Below are 19,329 nucleotides of genomic sequence, written 5' to 3'. Positions count from 1 at the left end.
TACAGACCGGAAGCTGAGGATGCAGCCACAGGCCGCTTTGACACTGATAACATGGATGGAGATGCGGTCTTGTTTCTGTTTGTGCGTGCAGGTCGTCGTAAGTGCTCCAATGTAGTAGCGGTTGTTTGGCTCCATATGCATATATGTCCACTTGGGCCTTTTGAAGCAAGGAGGCTGTGCTAGTCATCGAAATTCTCCTTCTGGAATCATGTTTACAGTCGCGCCTGAGTTAATCAGGAAATCAAAAGAGTTCCCACTCATCGTGAGTGGCAATGTTGGGCTGTGTTCTGCTGCGTTGGGATTACCTAGGGCATAATAGGTACCCTCTCCTTCTCCGTTCAGAGCTTGATGGTGATTCCAACGCACTTGTGGAGGGGGAGGCAGTGTGCAGGTGGTGTACGCTCCTCCTTCCTTTGTGCTTCGCTTCAGGTGACAGTGATTGCCGGGATCTCCAGGGTGGGTAACACAGTGCAATTGTAGTAAGGTGACGGAGGGTGGGGTCAAGTGTGAACAGGAGGGTAAAAGGTTAGAGGAGGAAGGAGGTATAAGTGGGGTAGGTGCATTGGTTAGAAGAAGGGTGTTAAAGGGGCGAATTATAGACGGGCTAGGAAGGAAGGGGCTGGGGGGTGTTTCCGTAGTGGGAGTAAGGAGTTGGTCAGGTGAGGAGGGGTTGTCTGGGGGAAGACAGATGGGGGTAAAGGAAGAGTGGTTTTTTAGGAGTTAAGTTGGAGTCTGCAGTGCTGGCAGCAAATGTATTAGGGGGTCAGGAGGAGGGTTTTGAGGAAAGTGGGGGAGTGAGCAGAGGGGGGAATGTTGCCTGAAGGAGGTTGGCATAAGGAATGGGAAGGTAGTTGGAGGGGGACTAGCAGAAAAAGGGGGAGCAGGGGGGGGCTCTGGGATAAGGGAAGTTCAGGAGATATAAGTAGAGATTTCCTGAAATTGGTGGCAGATTGGGAATGAGGGCAGGAACAGGGAAGATGGGGGGTGTGGTTTGGCAATGGAGAAGAGAGACTCATAACTATTTTCTTTTGCAGATGGGGGCTTGAAGGAGAGGTGAGTTGCCGTAGACGTGGAATTGCGGCCATCGAATGGTTATTGGGCCGGGTATGTGGGGAGAGAGATCGGATTGTTTGGACGCAACTGAGGATGCAGTCATAACTGTGTTTTATTGAGATAAGGGACGTAGAGGGGTCTATTTGCTGCCCATGTTGGCGGGGGGAAGGGAGTGTCATGGGGTTTCAGAGGAATATATAGTACACGCAGGAGGTATGGCTGAGTAAATTAATGAGGAGTAGCTTTGCTATAGAAATAACAGGGGACCTAGCTGGTTTTTGGAAGTGGGGCTCAAGGTAAGGTGGTCGGACAAAGTTGTCACTGAGGGGGGTTGCAGGGGGACGGTATTTGAAGGGGCAGCGAGTAGGTCTAGGAGGAAGTTTTACGGGTAGCTGGGGATGTTGTTGGGGCAGTGGGGGGCACGAGCGCTGGTGCTCTAGGACCCAGCTGGGTGAGGATTACGTTTTAAGAGGAGGGAGCATCGATTGGTTTATGGGAATAGTTAGTGAATTAGGGGATGACGTGGTTGGTCCAAGACATAATACAAATTTGAAGTAGAGGTAAGTTAGGATGGGTGGGACAGAAAGAACACCTCAGGGGAGGGTTTTTCTGGTGCCGGGGGCCTGGCCCCTTTGGATGAGGGGGGAGGGAAGCACAATGGGGGAATAGTGCGGGAAAGGATGGGGGCGTACTGTTTGCACAAACGGACTACCCCGGTGGTTCAAAGAGGGGAAACAGGTATTGAAGATGGAGGGGCATGGCCCCGGGGAGAAGATGGAGGAAAGCGGAAAGGAAGGCTGGAGAAGATGATAAGGAGACGATAGGGAGGAAGGAGACGGTAGGGAGCAAAGGATAGGTAGGGAGGAATTTAAACAGACTTATTTATTTAATTGTTGGGGGATTGAAATATTTAATTATTCATTTGTTTGGCAAGTTGTTAAAAACAGATTTGTTAGTATGTAAGGCCAGGGACCAGGTTAGCGTTTATTTGTGAGCTTTGGCCTGTCACATTAAAGCAACCTTTTCCACTACAAGCGAGTCTGGGTGTTTTGTGCAGTAAGCCCAAAGTGGGCAACCGGGGGGAAGGCAAAGCGTTTCCCCTCGGGGTTGTTTTGGGCACTTAGAGCGCCATCAGGGTTATTTGAGGGGGCAGGGAAGGTTTGAGAGCAGGCCACGGTTTAGGACAAGCGTTTGTTACCCCCCACCCGCACCCCTTTATTAGGGCCTTGTAAAGATGTGAATTGCTGGGAGAGGAGGGTTGCTATTTGGGGTTGTTCGTTTTCCCCCACAGCGGGTTTCTAGGATTTTGGCAGGAGGTTATTAGGGCCTGGGGGCTAGTAGTTTTCGTGTGACAGGCTGGGGCATTAATTGTGGAAGTTGTTGTAAGGTTTTGTTGCTGATGTGACAGGTCAGCCTGGCAGCAGGTCATAGGAAGGAGGAGTTTGTATAGAGGGGAGTTGAAGGGGTATGAAGTGTTGGAGGCCAGGGGCATGGCTCCTTTGGATAAGGGGGGAGGGAAGCACAATGGTGGAATAGAGCGGGAAAGGATGGGGGGTGCTGTTTGCACGAACGGACTACCTCTGGGTTGCAAAGAGGGGGAATAGGTATTGAAGGAGGAGTGGCATGGACCCGGGGAAGGACGGAAGGCTGGAGAAGATGGTAAGGAGATGGTAGGGAGCAAGAGATAGGTAGGGAAGAATTTAAACTAACTTATTTATTTAATTGTTGGGGGATTGAAATGTTTAATTATTAATTTGTTTGACAAGTTGTTAAAAACAGATTTGTTAGTCTTAAGGCCAGGGGCCAGGTTAGCGTTTATTTGTGAGCTTTGCCTGTCACATTAAAGCGACCTTTTCCACTACACGCGAGTCTGGGTGTTTTGTGCAGTAAGCCCAAAGGTAGCCCAGTTGACTAAGGGACTGTAAAATAGATTGGCTCTTTTTATTTTACTTGTTACTTTCCTTTGCTGAAAGTGTGAGATATGCGGTGCAATCTTTCTTCATCTCGCAGCTTCCCCTGCCGAGCACATCATTGGAGAAAGTAGGGGAGTAATCAGGCACGCAGGGAGAGAGTGCAAAGGGAATGCATATCGGCTGAGGCTTCTCTGTCGAACAATTCCTGCAGGTATGCGCACTATACAAACACATGGCATATAGAAATGAATACTGTTTGTAAAGAGGCAATTTTCAGAAAAATGATGGCGTGAAGCTGCTTAGATTGCTCAGCTGGTAAATGCTCTGGCAACTATTCGCAAACATGTGATTCACAGGTTCAAATTTTACCGTGACCAGTATATATAATGTTGTACCTCTGTGTCTTATGAAAATAGATCCATTAAGTGCAACAGTTTTTGCACTTTGAGAGCTCCCCAAGTTATCTACAAATAAAACACACAGTTGCAATTATTAGTAAACCAATGCAGTCAGTGGATGGCGTTCGCAGAATGCTGAAAATATATGCCACTTCCAAATGCACCGAGAGATACTGTATATATTGAGCACCTGTGAAAAGGATTACTTTTTTCTGTCAACGGGGACCATTGTTCGTCTGCATATGTTTTTTATTAGATTGTGCTGAGGTACAGCAGTAAGAAGATCCTCGCATTAAATGTATCCATTTAAAAGAACCGGCAATAGGGCCTGTCCCTTTCCCTTCAAACACAAACCAAGAGAAAACAAATCTGATATATTAAATGGCAAGCCACACCTATGCATATGTAAAAAGCACCCCGCCACCCTTTGTGTACCGATACATGCTGCACATGGACCGATAATTGCTGTGTTTATCCAAGTGCATTGCACAACCAGCGCCTGTAATTGTCTCAACATTTATCTTACATCATTGCTATCAACTGCAGATTGTTAACAAGATGGAGAATGCGTTCTAAATATAAGTGATGTGTTGGCATATTGAAAATATAAAGCTACTTTGGGCAAGCGCGACTAAGCACAGTTGGGCAATGGAGGGATGAGGACGGTGATCTCTGGGTCCTGTGTGGGAGGAGCGCCATAAACCTGCTGCCTGTTGAAAACCAATCGAACGGCACGGGCCCTGCTGCGGTTGGCTGAAGGAAGACAGCTAACAGCTATATATTAAAACATTGTTTAGGGAGCGGTGGCATCTTTGGGTGATGGGCCCTGCACCCCTTCCTCTTAGCACGTCTCCAGTCGAAAACTATTGCATATTTAAGCCATAGTGATTTTTTGGGTTTATCTGTGCTCTTTGTGATGGATGTCGGACTTGGCACATTTCGTTCTATAGGTACCACTGGTACTACTTATATTGTAGCTCACATAACTTAAAAGATTCTGCCATTTTTTTATGGGACATAGAATAGGTAGAGATACACATTGTGGTAGTGACTGTGGGCCTAGTGCTTTTGAGTTACCGAGTGTGATTTATTTTGATCTGTACCTTTTCTCCTTCGCCCAACCCTAGCTCCTCATTAGTAGTGACGGCGGTCTTGTGGCCTTTAAGCCAACAAATAACACTGGCAACCCATTTGAAATGAAGAAGTCATACAGTAGACTAGAAGTCACAGTTATTGGTACAGTTTATCCAAACCACCCTGCGTTAACTTTCAATGTTGATACTGCCCTGTGATGATACTTTTGTTTTTGGATATTATTATTGGACCCTGACCTAAGGATCCATTCTCACGATCAAGACTGCCTTGCTTTGCTATATTGTTACATTTTTGGGATCTTCCGATTTAAATTTGGGGTGTTATTTGTAGTCAAATCCAGCATTAGATATATATTCTTTGCTTGTTTTAGCTTCTTTTTTTGTCATTCACATTTTAATGATAGCAGCACATGAGGACATAACAAGACAGCAATAAACAACATTATCATCTTTGACCGTCCTACTTCCTTACAAAACTTCTTCCAAGAAATGACTTAACATTGCTCACAGATCCAAGGAACTCTGTATAAAAGCGAAAATATACAAATACCACACTGGTTCTTGTGTTCCTAACATTGGTCACACATTTCTTGTTATATTAATGTAAAAAACAATACGTTTTGAGGTTTGTGGTGTATTCCCAGATAATAAATTTGGCTAACAAAGATAATGAATGGGCCCTTTTCTTCCAAGTATTTTGGCATCTCACCCCTGTAAGCAGCCTCAATTTTACCCATTGCTGCCACAAACCATATTTTTGCCCACCATTCTCTTATGTCTGGGGTGTATATGGGGTTTTCCAATTGTGGGCTATCACAACCAGTGCCGAAACCAAAAAGCGTGTTAATAATTTAGAGGATGCTGCTCCCAATTTGTAACGCCCTTCTTGATCTTCGTCCCCTAATAATACCACTAAATGTTCTGTGGGTAACTCAACGCCAGTTATTCTCTTAATGTGTGCAAGTACCTCCTTCGAGTATGATTGGATGAGGTTGCACGAAGACCATATCTGAAACAGTGTACCTGATGCCTGAGCACATCTCCAACAGTTGGAAGATATTGTTGGATTAATCATAAGAAGCCGCCCAGGGGTGTGATACCACCTATACAGTATTGTATAACTGTTCTCTTTCAATTGTACACATCTAGAGGATTTCCCTGCCCTTGTCCATATATTGTACCATGACAATTTGTCAATCGGGGAACCAAAATCGTCTTCCCACCAAACCATATGAGAATGGAGGGGTTTAAATTGGCTTGCATTGAGCCCTTTGTATAATGAGGACACCTTATGAGCAGGGGGATCTCCTAGGAACAAGTCTTCGAACTGTCTGATCTCCCTCTTAGCCTGCTTCGCATACCCTGTGCCTAAGCTGAATGTAGCCGTATTTGGCTGCGTCCCCAACCATAAACATTTGCTTACATTTTTCAAATGTCAATGTCAGTGGCTGACCCCCTTCAAATTACTGACCTAAACATATCAGCCCCCCTCCATTCATCGATTAAATCTCCTAATTTGCTGTCCCGGGGAATATCCCACATGTGCCAAATCCGTAATAGAGGGGTTAGAAAAGTGGTCCCTGCATACCTCTGTGCCAGCATATCCCAATAATCTAATGTCGTCTCAGTAGTCAGAAGCAGGCAAATCCTTCTCTTTCTTGCTGCCGGGGAATGCCAGCCCCAATCATGCAATGGGACTCCAACCATGGTTTGCTCAATGTCTATCCAATACTATGTAGGTCGGTCATCCTTCTGACTATTAATGAGAGGATAACTGTCTAAATCTGGTACTCCGAGGTCGCCCCTTTCCTTAGGTGCCAACAGGGTGTGCCTAGCGACTCTTGGAAGCCGCCTGGCCCAAATACATTTGAATATCCATGTTTGGAGATCCTGCATCACCTTCTTTCGAATTAGAATTGGGAGTCCCTAAAAGATCTATAAGAGGTTTGATAAGAAAGTCAATTTAAGGTCTATTATCCTCCTGAGCCATGAGATGTATGTTCCCCACCCCCATCTTTTCAGGTCTAATTTGAGGGTGGATATTATTCTGGGGATATTATGAAGGTATAGCCAATCATAACAGGGGCCAAGATGGACCCCCCCAAGTATTGTTAACAGTCTAAGGACCATTGAAAAGTGAGGGCATTCTTCAACCCTTGAACTGTGCCAGGACGTTCTGAAACAGTAAGTATAATGGACTTTGTAAAGTTAATCTTAAACCCAAAGGATTGGCAGTAGGAATCTAATAGGGAGACTATATGGAGTAGCATAGTCTGTGAAACTTGCGTGAAAACATGAGGTAATCAGCATATAAAGCCACCTTATGTTGGTAGCCAGCTATTTCTATGCCCTGAATATTTTCAGAGGACCAGACTCTACAGGCAAACATCTCCATGGATAGGGCGGATACACGCAGGGATAATGGGCTCCTTTGGCAGGTGGCCCTCAACAGGGCGAGTGGATCTGAAATTGCCCCATTTAATTTAATTCTTGTGGTTGGGTGAACTAAATTGGCCAACACCATTTTGATAAATATGGGTCCAAATCCAAACCCTTGCAACACCTCAGAAAGATAGGTTGAATCTATTCTATCGAACACCTTCTCAGTGGCGACTGACAGCACTGCTTGTTACCTAGTCCCTCGTTTCGCCCATTCAAGCATATCGTTGGGGCTCCAAATATTATCCTGGGGTTGTCTTCCTGGGACGATTTCAGGGAGAATCCCCGACAGTCTGGTGGCCAGAATCTTGGAATAGATTTGGGTGTCGTAATTAAGGACTGCAATTGGCCTGTAAGAGGCACTTCGTGTAGCGTCTTCACCTGGCTTCCCCAATAGAGTCAACAAAGGATCGCCCATCGAGGGAGTGACCGCCCCCATTTCCATAACATTATTAAACAAAGTAACTAGCTGTGGAATCAACACATCCGAAAACTTATTTTAGAAAAGAGCCAAGAAGCCATTCAGGCTTGGGGATTTACTATTCGGAAGGGAACAAATCAGCTGAGAAACCTCTTCTGCTGTAATTGGCCTTTCCAGCCTCTGTTTGTTCTTCTCTGAAATCATAAGGAGATGTGCGAATAAAATCTCTTTGAGTGGTGCCATTTAAGCTCTCTGCCTAAAAGGTTCAGAGTAATATCGGGTCGGATATTCATTAGCAGGTTCTTCTTCATATAGTTGACCCCCTTCATCCCGAAGCTTTGCTATCGTATTACTAGCTCATTGTGCCCTCAATTTATATGTCAAAATACACAAGGCTTTGTTTGAGGCACTAACGTAAAAAACTATTTGGTCTTCAACATTTTGTGGGAAATATTCACCGCCTATAGCACCTGAATTTTGGCCCTAGTTACCCATAGTTGCCTATATGTCCGTGATCTATCCCTTTTATTCGGCATATCCAACTCCTGCACCCTTTTTTCAACTTCCAATCTTTGGGTTGTTAATAGCTGCTTCCTCACTACTGTCAAGCTAATGAGTTCTTCCCGTAAAATAGTTTAAAGGCCTGCCAAATAGTAGCAATGGTGACACCTTCTGTCATATTGTCTTGAAACTATAAGGAGATTTGCTAGGAAATCGACTTACAATCTGCCATATCAACCAACAGTGAGTCATTCACTTTCCATAAGGTAGAATTATTTGCATGTGAGGCATATGTGTCTAATGGAATCGTTATATGGTGGATGGTCCGAGACAACTACTAGTTCAATGGTGGAAGTTGTGATGGCAGGTGCACGTGCTATGCAGACTAGAAAATAATCTATCCTTAGTCTGGGGATGCTGATGCCTCCATATGTCTATCAACTGCAAATCAGCTGTCGCCCGTTTAAGTGACACTGGGCCGCACTACAATGTAGGCGGTAGGGGTTAACGGCGCCGGTAGAGCTGCCGGCGCCGGTAAGCCCCTACTGCCTCATTACGAGGTCTGCTCGCTGGTCCCGCTAAGGACGCCTGGTAAAACTGGTAAAACCAGGTGTCCTTAGCGGGTCCCGCGAGCAGACCAGGATGCTAACAATGGGCCCGTCATTAACGAGCCCGTTGTTAGCATCCTCCCCATTCCCATTGAGCCTTATGGGGGTCTCAAATGGGAATGGGGATGGGGTCCAGGTTCCTTGAATGGGGAAATAAAGGGCCCTCCAAGGTCAGAATTGCCCGGTATTTCCCCATTCAAGGAACCCGGACCCGGTGCCCGGTATGGGGGTAGCCATGCCGCTAAAAGCAGCATGGCTACCTCCATACTTGTAATGAAGCCCACTGATTTAGTCAGATCTGCCCCTGCTATAGGCCACAATCTATCCATCCCGCTATATAATACCACATTACAATCCCCACCTAGTACCAGGTCACCTTTCTGAAATTGGGCTATACGAGAAATTAGCTGAGCATTGAATTCTTCGTGGTTTTGGTTCTGGCCATTTAATGAGAACAGGGTCAAGTCCCTATCGCCCAATCCTATATAAGGGCCAAAGAACCTCCCTTAGTTATCTTTCAATTCCCCCCAACTTCTTAACATTCAAGGTTCGACTAATCAGTATCGCGACACCTGCTCTTTTATTCGGCGTTGAAGCAAAGTATTGATGTGCAAACCATTTGTAACACAACCGTGGCTATTCCTCCCTAAGAAGGTGTTTCTCATGAGGTAGACCTATATCAGTTTTTAGCACCATTAGTTTAGCCAACACACTTTTCCGCCTCCTAGGGGAGTTAAGGCCCTGTGCATTAAGTGATAAAATCTTAAGATGCCCCATCTAGAACCAATTCATCCCACTGTTCCCCAATGATATACCTCATTGAGCTATAATGCAATGCTCCCCCTTATCACTTCGAAAACCCCAGGTCCATTTTTGTTAGCAACCACAAGCCAACATCTTTCGTAACCATGAAAAGCAAAATATTTCCTTGATTCTTAAACTCGTAACCCATCAACAATCGAGCAAAGGTGGTACATCTGAGATACCTTGGAAACCAAAAGGATGGCAAAGTATACATTTGAGACTTACATTCATTACCCATTAATAAACCAGTAACACAGATACTGTTTGAGTGCTTTAGAAACAATGAACACAAAACAACCCCGGTTTGGGGACACCTTAGGTTATAGAATTATAGGAAAAAATGTTTAAAGTATGGTCGGGTTCTCCTGATGCCCTGACTATTTTTTATCTGCAACTTCCATGAACTCTAACGTCAGATTAACAAAAACAATGCTCATAAAGATTCAACTAGCCCTCCCAAGCTATCTTGAATTCCCTCCCGACCTCACTGCTGGACAAGGCAGCCCACCCCAGGTCAGCGGCTTCATGAGGGCCCCTCAGAGTCTCCACTTCTCTCCTGTCTGTCCAAGGAGGGTCTTTTGCAATCTCTGCACCTGTCTTTCCAGGATCTCGCATATGACCTGTACGTTCTGGGAGGGTCGCGCTCCATACCTTGCTGGACGAGTAAGCTCTGCATTTGGGATTTTAAAAACCTCGATTGCTGCTTGCAGGGAGGTGAACTGGTGTTGTACCCCATCATATTTAAATATGATCCGGGATGGGTAACCCCATCTACACTGGACGCCTTTATTCGCTAGCTGTAGGCTGCACCTGGCGATGCCTCCGAATCCGAATAGTTTCTTGAGCCAGGTTCTGAACTAACGTGTTACCATGATATTCCCCACTGCAACCTGGTTTTTTGAAAGATTCACTCTTTAACTTTGAAAAAATGCCCACTAGTGAGAAACTCCAGGAGAAGATTCTGCCACTGCTGGAAGTTGGAGAAGACCCTATGTATACGATCCAATAGCAGATTTTATTCCATGGCATCCCCTAGTATTTCTGTGAACAAGTCCCAGACATAGGCCTCCAGCTCCTGATCAGCAACCTTGCAGGGAATCTCTCTTATCCGAATATTGTTCCTCCATTAACGATTCACTCTGTCTTCTACCTTCTCCTCAAGGGAGGCTCGGTGCATCTCCAAAGCTGCGACCCATTGTTCTAGTTGGTCTTAGTTGTTTGCTTGGTCACCAAAGGCATTTTCAATGTCCCCTGACCTACGTTCAGCTGGTCGGACATCGTGGGCTAATTCCTCAAAGGAGCCCTTTAAATCTTGGTGGGTATATACCTTCTCCTTCTAAATAGATTGGAACAATTGTTCCAATGTCACCTTTTGTAATGGGCTGAAAATCCAGATCGGTTCCTGATGCCTGGTCAAGGGCGGCTGGCCCAGGAGGAGTGGACTTGGTCGGTTGAAGTAAGTCCTTAATGGACATCACAGATCTGTCCTTATGTTTATTGAACTTCATGTTCCTTCTATGAGGCTTACACCACACAGATCTGGTGATAACTTCGTAACTCTCTTGCAGCTCCGTATGGGTGAGGCGTTTGAGAGAGTCATGTGTTTGTTCTTGTCCAGGGGTGTATGTGAATATCTGCTGCTCTCCTTCGAGTCACACATTTGGGAGCATCAATAGTCAATTTGAGGGGGTGAGTACTAGATCACCCTCCTCCAAGCGTATGACCCACATCCTGTTGCTTCTGTCTGCACCAGGCCATCCCGATATAGCCTGATCGGAGCTAGGCCACTGGGTGGGGGCCCAAATATCTTTCGCCCCATCCAGATAGGCAGTGTGCTTCTTGTGCGGGCTAAGTCCCACTCTGGATTCTGCCTCTGTTTCTCCCAGGCTTAGAAGGGCCTTGGCAGTTAAACTACCAATCTTCCCCCACGGACGGGGCCCCGCTCCACTGGTATTCCTATTAGCCCTCATGGAGTGGGGGAGGGGCCGACACAACCGACTGGACCTGCACCAGGGTGGGCCCCATGCATGCAGCCATCCTGGCACATCTACCAGGCTAGACGCCAGTCCACTCAATTGCTGACACCTCCATCGACACTGGCGTTGCTGGAGATGTCCCGGGATCGGATCTCCGGTCCTCTTCACGGTGCGCAGCCTACCAGAGCCACCTTGATGTGGAATCTCTGGCCGCACTCCCAACCATTCACCTCTGTTGCCAAGTCGGCAGTTCTCTGAGTGCATCTGCCTCTGCTCTGAGTCTGTCGGTCTCAGAGCCCGCCGCACCGGAACGTTTAGGCCCCTGCAGGTGCTCTCTGAAGTTGTACGCCACCTGCAAACTGTCTCCTCACCTTGACCTCCCCCCAATCGCCAGTGGGAGAGCTGGACCTCTTGCGCCACGGACTGCCATTTCGTTGCTGAGGGGACCCCTGCTCTGGGTCGGGCAGGGACAGGGCAGATTCCTCTTTCCGCACTCCTTCGTTTTCCTCACAAAGACCAGCGTGGTCTGCCACTATGCGCCACCTCCATTGGTCCTGGCTGCCGCAGCCAGGGGACAGACCTAGGAGGCCTGCTTGGTGTGGGCAGCCATCCTGAATCCCCACAGCAAGTGTCTCCAGGGGAACTCTCGGCCACTCTTGTGTATAGGTGCATTATAAATGCCATATCTTATCATATCTGGTCGCCGCTGGGCCATTTGCCCCCACAATTCGTCCTGCACCACCTCAGGTCTCCCAATATCAGAGCCCCTTGTTTTGAGGGCGGAAACACTGATCTTGTTCCTTGGAAGTTGTGTGCTAACCAGCAGGGCTGCAGAGCTCTCAGGCTCAGAACGCCATCAGCCAACTGCCAGACCAGGCTCCCAGTCTCTCTGAGTTTTAGCTTCTTAACGCTGAGTGTGTTCCTGTTTTTAAAATGTTTCTTGTGTGCAATTATGTAAATATTTTTTAAAGCTCTTTAAACTTGCTATGTGATTGCGTCTTTTAACAGGTGTTTGTTAATGAGAACTGTTATGGCCTGATTACAAGTAAGGCAGAGTGGTAAAAATGACACCCACAAAACTACAGCATCACTGCCATACTGCAGGTTTGGAGGTAAAGTGGATAATGTACCTCCAGAATTTTACAAGAGGTAAATCCTCCACTTTACCGCCAAAACTCTGCAGATTCCCTTTGAAATAATATCGCTCATGGTACATCTGTAGAAAATTCCCCTGGAGTCCCATGGAGAATTACACCACCTTAATACCATTTGTGATCCTGTCGTAGTGCAACAGGCCGAGTGGCGGTCACGGTAGCAGAGTTTGGAGGTTTGGAGTTTACCACTGGATTACCGTCAAACTCATGATGAGGCCCCTAGTACTTGGTATGGATAAAAGGAAAGCTATGTTAGAGAAAAATGGCCACACGACCTTTTATTTTCTATTAGTTGAGAACATATTTTGAAGAATTCCAAAACATTCAATGATTGGGTATGGGTGCATGTACTAAGGGACCTACGCTAAGTGCATACAAAAAATAAGATTAAGCAACTCGTCAGAGACCACTAGTCAGCAAGGACTGCACTCTTCTGTGGACAGAAAAAGCAAAAAAATGTAATTCATAAAAGTTTTATTTATGTTACCCTCAAACAAATATTCAAACTGGAAAGATTCCTATTAATTCATGTGATTCACTCATGTTTGAAGGAAAAAGAACATAATATACATCTTTCCTCTATAAGGTTATTAGTAATATAAGACAGTTTTTCATACAATTTTCAAAATGACTGGGAATAAAGAACAAAACTACATTCTAATATAAGGTTGTTGTAGATGGTTGACAGATCGATGAAATCTCAGATAGTTAATTTGTTTTGAGTAAAACCCTTCTCCAGGAACCGATGTTCATCACCTTCATGTAATAGCTCTAAAAAATGCACAGAACAGCCATAAATCAGCTTGCTAGCAAACCTCCCAAAACAAGAATCAGTCTCAAAAATACATCTTATAACCCACAATTACTATGAATGCTCACCAGACTTGAAAAGATATATCACAACATGTTCACTGGAGCAGTTAAAGTGTAATCAGCCTGTAGGCTGCAAATTAACAACCTACAATAGTTTTTGAGCAAAAATATATCACATGTACACAAGAAATATGTATATGTAAAGGTAATTACCTAATTGGACGATGGAAAGGTCCTTCAATATTCAATCATATTCAATCTTCTAAGATAACATCTAAAGCAAATGAATAGCTAGGTTAAACCAACATCGACCTAAGTACATAAACAAGACATATACACCCAAATCCTGGTTCTTCTAAAGTGTATGTGAGACTAGGATAACTTACGTGCCTACATTTGATTTACTGCATTGCCAAAGCTAGAAAATGTTCTTGTTTGCAGGCAGCACAAAGGCATCAAGATCCGCGTTTACCTTATAATGGTAGAAGTTCTGATTTTGACACCAGGAGTAGAACCAGCACAATGTTCGTAATTTAAACAGGAAACGTTCCCACAGGTCAGTCCAAATAATCTAGAAACTCACAAAGATCTAATTAAGAGTATGTTTAATATATACGCTAGTATATAAGGTATACTTTATCAGTCAAAGACAAATGTTTACTATTGAAGGACATGATCTTTAATAAATCAAGAAGAATTGTATGAAATTGTGGGTAAAATGGATTATCATTACAAAAAAATATATATATGTTTTTGAATTTGGTTAAAGACCCTTCTTCACTGTCTGACGCTGCTGCTGCTGCTGCTATGCGAACACTGCTGCCTGAGGCCCCTTCCGAGCTGTGACCCAGTGTGCTCTTACCTGTGGCTGACTTTCCATCAGGCTTAAGGCTGAGACTGCAGTTGCTCACCATCTTGCCGACCCGCGTCCACGCGCCCCGGGACGCCACACTCATGCGCAGCATCACCTGCTGCCCACTCAGAAGTGAACCCATGCCACCCAGCAGCCCACCCGGAAGCAGTCACCAGTGGGACTATATTATCCACCTTCTGGCAAAGTCCCTCCTTTGCTGCTTGCTGTTGTCCCCAGGGTGCGCATGCCTTTTTTCTACTTATTTCTCACTTAGTTATGTAACCATCTTCGGTCATCCTCTTATTATTCATCATGACACTCTTTGAGCTTCTGTATCCTCCCCTTACTTGCCTAACGCACAAAACCATTCGCAGCTCTGAAGGACTTCCAAGACTTCCTGCTGCTGATCGACCTACAACAGTCAGGACTACCACACAGATCGTCCTTCCACCTGGCGGCCCCAGACTCGCTCTCCTCCACTGTCTACCTCAATCAACCATTTTTCTTTTCCCTACTTTCCTCGCTACAACTATGAATCATACTATTCCTACTCACTGCGCATCTAGAATAGCTTCTAGATGCTCTGCTTCTTTTCACCAATCACATCTAGTCCATCTGAGATCATCTCACCCATCTCTTTCTGCCTCTATCTCTCTCACTCTTTGGAATGCATGATCAATTTGCAGCAAGCCCCGTTCCATTCTCGATATATTTTTACATCTAGAGTTACAACTCATTTGGCCACCAGAAATGGATCTCTTCTTCTGACTCTTCACTCCCTGCTACTCTTTTTTCAACCAGTTCCAGTTTTTCCTCACACCCCTCATCTTGGTGCAAGAGGTGGAGGAGTAGGTGTCTTATATCACTCATCCTGGCTTCTCTCTCTGCCCCTCACCACATCTCCCTCTTTTCCCCACGTTTGAATATCACTACTCTATTTTTTCTCACCCTACGTCTCTGGCTGTTCTTACTGTTTATCGCCCTCCTGGACCAGTGACATCGTTCTGTGACAACGGAGACTCTTTACTGTCTTCATTCTTCCTATTGACTTCCCTCTTATTGTCCCTGGTGACTTTAATCTCCACCTCTCACCCACACTTGCCTCTACTCCTTTCTTTCTATACTACACTCATACTACCTCGTACAAATTTCAGCTCCTCCCTTTCATAGATCCGGCTCTTTTCTTGATCTTATTTTTTCTACCATTCCTTTCTCCTCCCCAGTTTTAGCCACCCTAATACATTCCTCTGATCATTTCCTTCTGTCATCTTCTTTTCAACTGCCTTCTGTTCCTACCCCATTCCCTGTCACCTTCTTTCCGTGAAAACTTAATTCCTTCAATTCTTCTCGTTTTACATGTATGCTCTCTTGTTCTATCCCTTCTTAACATAATTGTCTACTCTTGATGCAGATACAGGGCAACTACACTTCCATCCTCTCTCCAAACTACTCATGACCTTCTCTATCCTCCTTCCCCATTTCTCCCTTTGCACAATCCCCCACAGCCCTGGCTCTCCCCTTCTATCTGTTCCTCTGGCCAATCCTTGCTACGAGCAGAAAAATGCTGGAAAAAGACTAGTTCCCTTATAAATCTTGACGATCTATCATCTCTTCATACCGCCTATGACTCTTCTTTGCTAGCTACAAAGCGGCAACACTATGCTGATCTTCTTCTTATACTTTCTCCTCACCCTCAAATGTCTTTTTGAAATCCTCAGTCATATTCTTACTCCTTCACCTTCTAGCCCCTCTCTCATTTTCTCCCTCTCAGCCTCTGATCTTGCCAATTTCTTTGCATGTAAAGTAAATCTTCTTCGGGCCTCTTGCTCACCCAGTCCACCCTCAGCTTCTGTAAATGTCCATCTTCCCACCCCTTTTCAGTAATCTCTTCCTTATCTCCTCTTTCCGATTGGAGGCCGCTACTTACATTACTCAAGCCCATCCCACTGCTGCTCCTTCTGACCCGCCGGCCCCTCTGTCCTGTTATCTACGAACTATCCTTTACTCCTTCCCTATCTAACACTGATCGTTAACACTTCCTTAACTTTTGCAACATTCCTAGTGGTTTTCAAACATGCCTCCATTCTCCCCATTCTGAAAATGCCAACTCTTGATCTGTCTCTTTTCTCTAATTTCCATCCTATTTCTTTACTCCTATTCCTATCTAAGCTACTTGAGAGTATTGTCTACATTCAAGCATCTGCTCATCTCAATCACTCTTCTCTCTAGCTTATCTTTAAACCTGGCTTCCGTCAACATCACTCGACAGAGACAACTCTTCGATACATCACTCCCTCCTTACTGCTTAGCATAGCGAAAGGATAGTAATCTCTCCTTGTTTTGCTTGATCTGTCTGCAGAATTTGATACTGTAGAGCAGTCTGTCCTTCTTTCCACTGTTTCACGCCTGGGCTTCTGCAATGCTGTTCTTGACTGGTTCCACTCTTATCTCTCTAAGCGCACTCAGTCACTTGGGCCAACTCAACCTCACCTGTCTTCCCTCTTCAGTATGGTGTACCCCAGGTTTCTCTACTTGGCCCCCTCTTATTCTCCTTGTACATTATTTCATTCTCCGCTATAATCACGTCCTTTGGCCTCTCTCACCACTTCTATACCGATGACACACAAATCTCCTTTTCTTTCTTTTCCCTGACTCTCTTCTTACTTCTGTTCTGTTTCCAACACTGGATGCCAGCTAACCACCTTCACCTCAATCCCACTAAAACGGAGATCTTCTTACCTCCTTCCTCTATTCCTCCACCATTCCTCCACACACCATACCTTTTCCTCCTGCTAATTTACCTCTATGTCCATCTGCTAGAAATCTTGGCCTTCTTTTTGATTCCTCTCTGTCTTTTTCGGCTAATATCTCTGTTATCGGCCACTCTTGTCACTACCAACTCTGCAATATCAGCAAAGCATGTCCCTATCTGTCCTTTCATGTGACTAAGCTCTTGATTATTTCTCTTGTTTTCTCCAGGCTAGATTACTGCTCCTCCCTGTTTTTGGGTCTTCCTGTGTCCCAACTCACCCCATTACACTCTATTTATAATTCATCAGTTTGTCTTCTTATTGGCTTATCACATTTTTTCTGCTTTCTCCTCACTTCACTGGCTTCCATTTGAATCCTGTCTATTTCCTCTGTATTGTATTTAAATCCCTACATGGTCTGGCTCCTCCGTAATCTCTGCTCTCATTTCTTTCTACTCTCCCTCTCATGTACTCGGCTCTCAATCTCAGTTCCTTCTTCAAGTTCCTCGTCTGCCCTGAGCACATTCCTGTTTTTGCTGCTTCTCGCTTTGTGCTCCAAGACACTGGAAGACCCCACCACTGTCTATTACATCTCTCTCCTATTTCTCTCTCTTCAAGATTTGTCTGAAAGACAATCTTCTTTCTTCCAGCACATTACTCTTTTGGTTACCCTACACTACTTATGCAGTCTTTTTTGTACTGTCTTATTAACTTGTAAAAGTGATTTGGCGTAAAGCACTATATAAATAAAATAAATACAAATTCAATAGTAATATTATACTATTTTACCGACACTTTGAGTTTTCATCAAAATCGAGGAGGAAGGAGAGAGTAAGACTTAACAGGAGAAGGACATTGCAGAGAAATCCTAGGAACTGGAACTGCAACTCAAGTTAAAGGAGCTGGAGCCTGGAGCAGAAAAGGCCAGAGCACCTTTCAAAAACTACAGTTGACTGTAAGAGGTCAAACCCTTTTATCAGAATTCCCAAGGTGTTTGTGAGTGAATACAAAGAGGGGGTTATGTGTTTTGCTTTAAGTCCTTTGAGAGAGCATGTAAAATGGCTGGTTTGGCCGACTCGGAACAGTCCTTATGCCTGATGGACCAGTTGCCTCAAAGTGCTGTAAAAGCACTATTGGAGCACGAAGAAGCTGAGCAAGGGAATTGGGAGTGCATAGAAAATGCAGTTGGTTCAGATAGTGTGACTTGGTATACTTGGGTGACTGCTACCCTGAGAGACATAGATGGTTGGGTAGGAGGTTACAAGGTTATATCATGGATGGTTTAAAAGATTTGATCATACATGAGCACATTTGAATGCTTGTTCCCCAGCGGTATATCAGCACTTTGCAGACCCTGAGGAACATGACCCAAAGAAGTTGACAATGGTAGCTGAACTCTGGGTCTGCAATAGATTAATCAGAAAAGGGGCTCAAAGGGTTGGGTGGCACAGTCCTACCTCTGATAAACATTCTCCCAAACAGGTCCCTAAAACAGAAGGGGGTAAGTCTATTGGGGGTGGTAATAAGGTTAGTGAGGTGCCTGCCCACAAGTAGGAGGCCAAGAGGCCCTTCCCTAGATTTCCCTGAAACTGTGGGGATTGTGGGACACCTGATCAGACGAAAGGGGACCCTAGGTGCAAAGGAATACCAAAAGGGATCCAGATCACAAGCCTCATTTTTCTGCCTGAGCATGAGTCCAATGGGAAGCGCTCAGCAGTTACCTTAGTCTCCCAGGGTGCCAGGGAAAAAGCCTATGCTACAGCAGAAGAAATACCAAGAAACAGTAAGAAATATATAGTGGTATCTATGAATGGCCAGGAGACCACTGGTGTTAGAGACTGAGGCAAGCAGGGCAGTAGTGTACAAGACTCTGATCCAACCTGAGGAATATCTACCCATAGAACAAACTTGTTGGTGGCCCCTCCAAATTGCCCTCGTACCTTTAGAGGTAGGTGCATAGTTTGCATCTATTCCAGTGAGTGTCCAAGAAAATGTCCCTACAACCATCTTGTTGGGGAATGACTAGAAGAACTTTGTATAGTGGGGCCAGTTCCCCCTCATTTTCTGCTGCTATAGTGACCCGATCATAAGCAGACAAAGGATAAACTGAAAGGGCTACGCGAAAACCCAAAGCCAACAAAGAAAATGAGGGTACTCCACCTCCTGTACCTGCACCAGTGCCTGAGCAAGCACATACAGAAGGGTTTGCTCCCTTAAGGCACAATCCATTGACACTGTAAACCACCATGATCTACAAAATCTAAGTCCCCCCAAGAAAGAAATCTGCATTGGTCAGTAAGTGTCTCCAACTCCAGAAAGCCTGAGGAAACAGACTGCTTCCCAGTCTCAAGGGTTAGCTCCTAGGAAACACAACATATTCTGTGAACACGGGCACCTTTACAGTGAGCCCAAGCTTGGTACCGACAAGAGGCTTGTGTTGCCCAACGCGTATCAGACCTTCCTACTCCAGTTAGCCTACAAGGTTCCTCTGGCCAGGCACCTTGTGAAGACAATTAAAGAGAGGATGACTATTCAATTCTATTGGTAAAATA

At 45.2% G+C, this 19,329-nt stretch overlaps 1 protein-coding gene across 4 annotated transcripts in view; it reads right to left on the bottom strand.

Annotated features, from left to right (window-relative positions):
• Positions 1-19,329, bottom strand: part of OTULINL (OTU deubiquitinase with linear linkage specificity like) — a 652,262-nt gene that overhangs the window by 483,332 nt on the left and 149,601 nt on the right. The window contains exon 2 of one of the 4 annotated variants that reach the window (XM_069620439.1): positions 13,388-13,448. The exons of the other annotated variants lie outside the window; for them this stretch is intronic. The gene's annotated coding sequence lies outside the window, so the exon portion shown is untranslated. The remainder of the gene's footprint in view (positions 1-13,387; positions 13,449-19,329) is intronic. 4 annotated transcript variants of the gene reach the window in all.

The sequence above is a fragment of the Ambystoma mexicanum genome, chromosome 5q, assembly GCF_040938575.1.
Source record: "Ambystoma mexicanum isolate Mex_15411 chromosome 5q, UKY_AmexF1_1, whole genome shotgun sequence".
Taxonomy (NCBI): Eukaryota; Metazoa; Chordata; class Amphibia; order Caudata; family Ambystomatidae; genus Ambystoma; species Ambystoma mexicanum.
This window is presented reverse-complemented; position numbering and strand designations above follow the sequence as displayed.